Source organism: Berghia stephanieae, chromosome 1 (assembly GCF_034508935.2).
Source record: "Berghia stephanieae isolate SIO BIC M18660-M18661 chromosome 1, UCSD_Bste_1.3, whole genome shotgun sequence".
Taxonomy (NCBI): Eukaryota; Metazoa; Mollusca; class Gastropoda; order Nudibranchia; family Aeolidiidae; genus Berghia; species Berghia stephanieae.
In genome coordinates this window covers 134285616-134293115 of record NC_088360.1, presented here as the reverse complement: position 1 = coordinate 134293115, position 7500 = coordinate 134285616, and the positions used below count along the sequence as shown (strand labels likewise).

General features: G+C 37.5%; 1 protein-coding gene across 1 annotated transcript in view; it reads right to left on the bottom strand.

Annotated features, from left to right (window-relative positions):
* Positions 1 to 7500, bottom strand: part of LOC144963255 (choline transporter-like protein 1) — a 244856-nt gene that overhangs the window by 207929 nt on the left and 29427 nt on the right. The gene's annotated exons all lie outside the window — the stretch shown is intronic.

Here is a 7500-nt window from a genome sequence, read left to right as displayed (position 1 = left end):
GTTTGAGAGTTTTTGCCAAGATGAGGGTCATTTCAATCGATCGATATTTGAAGGACGCGTTTTCTGGTCAAAATTTTAAATATGGGGTTTTCTAGAGTACAGCAGCACTGGCATCACTTCCTTAAATCGACAGAACACGTTTCAAATATTTTGGCTAGAATTTTTTTTTACATCGGACATCAAGAGATTAGACTGAGATAGCCCTAAACTTCATCAAAACGTCTCAAAATATCCCTGGAAGAAGTCTCAGGTTTGAGCCGCTTTGACAAGTTGATGGTTATTTTTTCAATCGATCGATATTTGTTGAAGTAAAAGTTTTATTAATTTTCGGCCAAAATTTTTATAAATGCATTTTATTTTTATTTCTGTCAATGTACGGCAGTTCCTGGCATCAGTCTCAAACACGACGTGAGAAGTGGGTGGGTGGGCAGGGTGGAGGAGGGGGTAAGGGAGACGGGGTAGGGGTTGGGGGTTGAGGGTCGGTTTGATACGACATTTTAGCCATTACTGCTTGGGAATAAATCTATCAGATCAGAGAAATAGCCCATACAAACACATCTATATCAACTGAGAGAGAGAGAGAGAGAGAGAGAGAGAGACAGAGAGATACATATAGATAGAGATAGATAGACAGATAGATAGATAGCGAGCGAGAGACAGATATACAGACAGATAGATAGATAGATAGATAGATAGATAGAGAGAGATAGAGATAGATAGATAGACAGATATATAGATTGACAGAGAAAGATATTTAGATAGATATAGAGAAAGAGAGAGAGAGAGAGAGAGAGAGAGAGAGAGAGAGAGAGAAAGAGATAGAGAATGAGAGAGAGAGAGAGAGAGAGAGAGATAGAGAATGAGAGAGAGAGAGAAAGAAAGAAAGAGAGAGAGAGAGAGAGAGAGAGAGAGAGAGAGAGAGAGAGAGAGAGAGAGAGTTTGATATCTATAACCATAGACCATATTTCGCGTTACCACCTGACCTAGTGACCATTGTCGGTCCTAAGTCTATGATCATCCTTTATGGCAGTCAAGATCTCAAGATTCTGAACCAAACTTCTGTTTAAATCGATCGATATTTGAAGTACGAGTTTTTTGGCCAAAATTTTAAAAATAAGATTTTTTTTCTGGATACAGCATTTACTGGTTAAATAATATAATATAAAATATGAGCGTTTGGCAAAAATATGTTTTTAATTAAAGACGGCCATAGAAATCTGTTGATTTACGGATCACGGCCCAGACAGGGCGCAAAAAAACTGGCCTGGGTGATGATAAATAACCGGATGACTTATGGGTAAAGAAGTGTGTGTGTGTGTGTGTGTGTGTGTGTGTGTGTTTGTGTGTGTGTGTGTGTGAGGGGATGTTGGCGTATAGATTTTACATAAACAAACCAGATGTAGGCCAGGAGTGACTTGTCACCATTGATTCTGATTCTTCGTTGCTATTTCTTTCTTTCTGGTGTTTGTTTTGTTTTTGTTTTATTTTGCGTAACAGTTGAATATCATTAAGATATTGAAAGAAGATGAGAGAGAATGGGGTGGGGGGGGGGGGGGGGGGGGTGGGGGGGGGGGGGGGGGTGGGGGGGGTGGTGAGGGGATTATTATCCTCTTCTTCTTCTTCTTCTTCTTCTTCTTCTTCTTCTTCTTCTTCTTCTTCTTCTTCTTCTTCTTCTTCTTCTTCTTCTTCTTCTCTCCTCCCCCCCCCCCCTTTCTTATATTTTATTTCTTCTTCTTCTTCTTCTTCTTCTTCTTCTTCTTCTTCTTCTTCTTCTTCTTCTTCTTCTTCGTCTTCTTCTTCTTTTTCTTCTTCTTCTTCTAATATATATATATATATTCTCTCTCTCTCTCTCTCTCTCTCTCTCTCTCTCTCTCTCTCTCTCTCTCTCTCTCTCTCTCTCGTCGGCCCCGTATCTCTCTCTTTTTCTCTCTCCACCACCTCTCTCTCATTCCCCTCTTTATCTTTTTCTCTCTCCATTCCTTCTCTCTCACCCCCCCCCCCTTCTTGTTCTCTCTCCGTCTCCGTCAATTCTTTTCTCTCTCTCTCTCTCTCTCTCTCTCTTTCCGTCTCTCTCATTGCTACTTTCTCTCTCTCTCTCTCTCTCTCTCTCTCTCTCTCTCTCTCTCTGTCTGTCTGTCTGTCTGTCCGTCTCTCTCTCTCTCTCTCTCTCTCTCACTCTCTCTCTCTCTCGTTGGTTCTTTCTTTCTCCCTCTTTCTGTGTTTCTCTTAGTGCCTCTTTCTCTTTTTCTCTCTCCTTATCTCCTTCCCTCCATCTTTCATTGCCTCTCTCTCTCTATCTCTCTCTCTCTCTTTCTCTCTCTCTCTCCCTCTCTTCTCTCTCTATCGTTCCCTTCTCCCTCCCCCCCCCCTCTCTCATTGCTTCTCTCTGTGCCTCCCTCTAGTCTCCATCCACACTCACACTGTCTCTTCCATCCCCACCTCTACTACCTCTGCTTTTCACTACCCAACCCATCAATCCATTATGTCTGTGAACACAAATTGGCCACAACAAGTAACAGACAACAAAACACTTCCCGTCGTCAATCAATACAGGCCTTTTGCACAACACTCACAACGTTGCCATCCAGAAGTATATTGGATCGACCAAAATAAAATTGTGTCACCATGAACTTTAAGATTCTGGTTAATACAGTTTAGTAAGAATTACTCACAAACATGGATGCCAAAAAACCTCCTCAAAAAACAATAACAAAGACCTGAATGTCGTCAACTTCATTCTATCTATACAGACCTTTTCACGGCAAAACGAAAACAGTAATTCACAAAGATATAAAAACAATAAATTACAGCATTCATTTATTCTGAAGATAATAATAAAGACAGTGTGCGCTTGGCTCAGAAACCCAAAACATTGCCATCCGGAAGTATAATGGACCAACACACAAAACTATGTGTAACCATGAACTTTTATAGTCTGGTTAATACAGCTTAGTGAGAATTACTCATAAACATGGATGGCAAAAAACACGAAAGACCTGAGTGACGTCAGCTTCATTCTATCTATACAGGCCTTATCACAGCAAAACCCAAACAGTAATTCACAACGATAGAAAAGAAGTAATAAATTACAACATTTATTTATTCTAAACAAGACAATAATATATTCTGCGATGGGTATAATGGAAATTGTGAGGGAATGAAGGAAGTAAGGGAGGAGTGTGAACGTGTGGGGGGGGGGGGGGGTCTTGATTTTGTTACACAGAATCGTATGTTTCCTCCCATTCGTTATTTTCTTCCTTTTCGCTGCAAGACGTGATCTTTGTCGACAATCCATCTATTATAAAGAATTCTTTCTATACACCAAATACAAGGCAGGCCACCTGAGTACTGTAAAACTGGAAAATAAATGGAGGAGAATGACCAAAACAGATTCGATAAAGAGGAAGAAATATAAACAAGGAACGTTTTGCCTCAAGAGTCTTCCTTAGCCAACAACAACAACAACAATATCATTGTCAATAACAATAACATTAACAACAACAAAATTGTCAACAACAATAAAATTAAGAACAACAATATTGTCAATAACAACAACAACAACAACGTTGTCAACAACAACATTGTCAACAACAACAACAATAACAATAACAAAAACAATATTGTCAACAACAACAACAACAACAACATTGTCAACAATAATAACCAATAACATAATCAAAACAAAACAAAAACCTTAATGAAGAAAAGCACTCACACACACACACACACACACACACACACACACACACACACACACCAGCATATCAGAGCCCTCGTTGCATGGTATACCCATTAGGAAAGGCATTTTACATGTAATGTCCTCGTCCTATCGCAGATTAATGGACGTTCTAATTCGGAGGCCCATTGGATTTTCATAATATTCTTTCTTTTCTTTTTGTTTGTTTGTTGATAAGCAATTTTGAACCTGCATCATTCACTTATTATTTGGTATCTATTTCTTTTTTTTCAAGCTATTTTGTCGTTTCAACTCTTCACATTATAATGTTCATTTCCATTATCTGTTCCAGTCATTAGAGCCTGTTAGAATCAACCAAACAAACCTTGCTTGCTGGTCTTTTGTTAAAAAAAGGAAACCATAGAGAGGTAGGGGGCTTAGCGGTGCGGTCTTTGCTTCGTAACGGAAAAAAAAACCATTGCCCCCCCCCCCCCCCCCCAAAAAAAAAAAAAATGAATGAAAAAATATAGCCATGAAAAGATTTCTAAAACAACACTGTCATTCATTGACAAAGCACATTTTCTTCAAAATCGTCACTCCATATTTCGATGTAATAATAATAAAAAATAGTTGAGCTTTTATATAGCGCTATATCCACTAAACGTGCTCAAAGCGCTTTACAAAGGGTCCCTGACCAACAGCAACACTTAAGATGTATGACGAGACATGACGCTTTTTAGGCGATATTGCAATTTTTTTTTCGGATAGAGACAACGCTTTTTTAACGCCGTAAATTGAGCTTTCTATATTATATGATTATCAAGATGGCGACCAACTTTTGAAAATGCCTTGAAAATGAGAGTTTCAAAGTATTCATGGTTGTCACAAGTTGGAAAATAAATTAATCTATCAATGTATGATAAAGCTACAGAATTCCAGCCAAAATAAAATTTAAAAAAAAAGCTTTTTTGCCATTATACGGCAATGAGTCGTATTTTTAAAAACCACAATATATAATATCTCAATGACAACAAAACATAGAGTTTTGAAGGCCTATGTATGGTCAGCATTATTATATGGCTGTGAAAGCTATACAGTTACAGAAGACATTAGAAAGAAACTGGAGGCATCAGAAATGTGGTTTCTTAGAAGGATGTTAAGAATCTCATGGACAGAGAAGAAAACTAATGTATTAGAGCAAGCTGAAACTAAAAGGTTATTAATTCGTACAATAAGAAAAAGACAAATGCAATTTTTAGGGCACCTAAATCGACATAAATGAATTGAACATCTTGCTCTCACATGAAAGATAGAAGGTAAAAGGAGTAAAGGTAAACAAGAAAAACATATTTGAATAGTTTGAACAGCTGGGTGACAAAGAAAGAGAAGAGTAATATTAGTTTTCTGAGGTTATCTGATCAGAGAGAGGAATGGCGTACCATGATCACCGATGTCTGGCAGACTTGGTACGTGAAGAAGAAGACGGCAGTATAGCCATGTGACGTAATAATTACATCATGGACTTCCATCAAATATCCAGAACGTCCACGTGAGAAACAAACAACAAAAAGCATTGATCCCCCCCCCCTCCATCACATAAAAAATAATAATGAATTAGAAAAGATTTTCCAAAACAACACTGTCCTTTGTTGACAAAACACATTTTTTTCAAAGTCTTCACTCGATGTAATACTCCCCCCCCCCCTCCCCCCACAGTCTGTCAAGAAGTATCAGACCTAGAATTTTCAAAAAACGTTTCTTTTTTACAAGTTGGCCATTTATCTTATTCGACGTATACATATATGCAGGTCTGACATCCGAATCCATTTATGGGCCCAGTTTAATATTGTTGTAATAGACAATATTTTGCGTCATTTTTGATATTTCCATGACAACAAGGAGCACATAAGAAACTGGGTTATCAGACCTGCAAATAATGGACGTCGATCTTTTTCCATCGACAAAAACAAGCCAAACAATTTTCGGCCAAAATAAAATAAATGTTTTTTGTGAGTGTACTACGAACATTGGCCACAGACAGACAAGGTCTACTCTGGTGTACTCTAGAAAAACACGCATTTTAAACTTTGGTCAGAAAACTCGTCCTTCAAATCATATCAATTAAAATGACCATTATCTTGCCAAAAACGTTCAAACCTGGGACTTCACGGAAGTCCCAGGTTTGAACTTCTTTGGTAAGGTAGGGGTCATTTTAATAGATATAATTTGAAGGACGAGTTTTCTGACCAAAGTTTAAAATGCGTGTTTTTCCATAGTCTGGTAGGTAGTATAAAAGCCTAGTAAAACGGAGGTCCGGTGGGAACTTCAACACTGATCTAGAACCGCCGGTTATCTCCCATTCTCTCCCCGGTTATCCTCCCATCTCTTTATGACGTTTATTTTATTTATCTCTTTATCTGTGCATCTCCCATTTACACTGTCTGTACCGTAGACATTAATTTGTTCTATGCCAATGACTCTTCATCAATATATATATATATATATATATATATATATATATATATATATATATATATATATATATATATATATATACACACACACACATCAGAAAGATGTGCACTGCATGCATAAATAACTCAATATATAAATCATAAAAACAAAGACCATGAAATAATAGTGCTCAACTTTTTGATAAAAGGAGCTATTTATAAAATATTTCAAATAGGCCTATAATTATGATCAACTTCTACAATATTGTTTCGAGTATTCGCTCTCATCAGGAAGTGATGAGAGCGAATGCTCGAAACAATATTGTAGGAGTTGATCATAATTATACTTGAACTATTACATATATATATCGCATCTATATTTATATAACACGATAGCTCTGTTTACACTTGACATATAACAGCAATCGCACGACTGTTTACTCCAATCGACGTTCATATATATGCAGGTCTGATAACCGAACATAATGATGATGGGCTTGATTTAACATTGTTGTAACGGACAATAAATAATAATAAAAATAAAATTGAGCTTCTATATAGCGCAATATCCACTAAACGCGCCAAAAGCCCTTTACAAAGAGTCCCTGGCCAACAGCAATACTTAACATTTTCTGACAGAAACAATGCTGTTAACGGCCAGGTACTCATTTTACACCTGAATTCGGTGAAAGAATGTGAGTAAAGAGCATTTTCCAAGGACCCAACTATGCGCCGAGCGAGACTCGAACCCAGGACCTTGCGATCCGAAAGCGAGTGTCTTACCATTGGACCACATAGCCTCACATTATTTTGCGTCGGTTTGAGAATATTTCCATTACAACAATGAGCTCATAATAACACATTGGGTTATCAGACCTGAAAATGTGAATGTGTTGACTCCAATACAAGGAACAACGATTGGCAATGCAACACAATTGTGAGGCTGTCTGAGAGAACCCGGGAAGATGCGGCAAGCTTCGATTCGAGATATGAGCCAAAATCGAAGATAAAATGTTTCCCATAGCAACAAACTTTATTCAGAAAAAAATTCATAACTTGGGTTCTTATAGTCATAAAAAGAAAATTTAAAGTGGTAAATGATCAGAAAGATGTGCACTGCATACAGAAATAACTCAATTTATGAAATTTCCGGGTTTTCTCAGCCAGCCACACATTTTTTCCCCAAACACCATCCGTCTGTGGAACAGCTTTCCAGATTTAAATAAATATTTTGCAATATAATAATAATTAATTTTTGAAATAATTTTTTTATATAGGCAGCGAGCAGCGTCCACGAAGTGCTAATGTGGTGCTACACATAAGTGCAAAGACAATAGGTAACATAATTGATGCTATGCGTTTAGGTTAAAA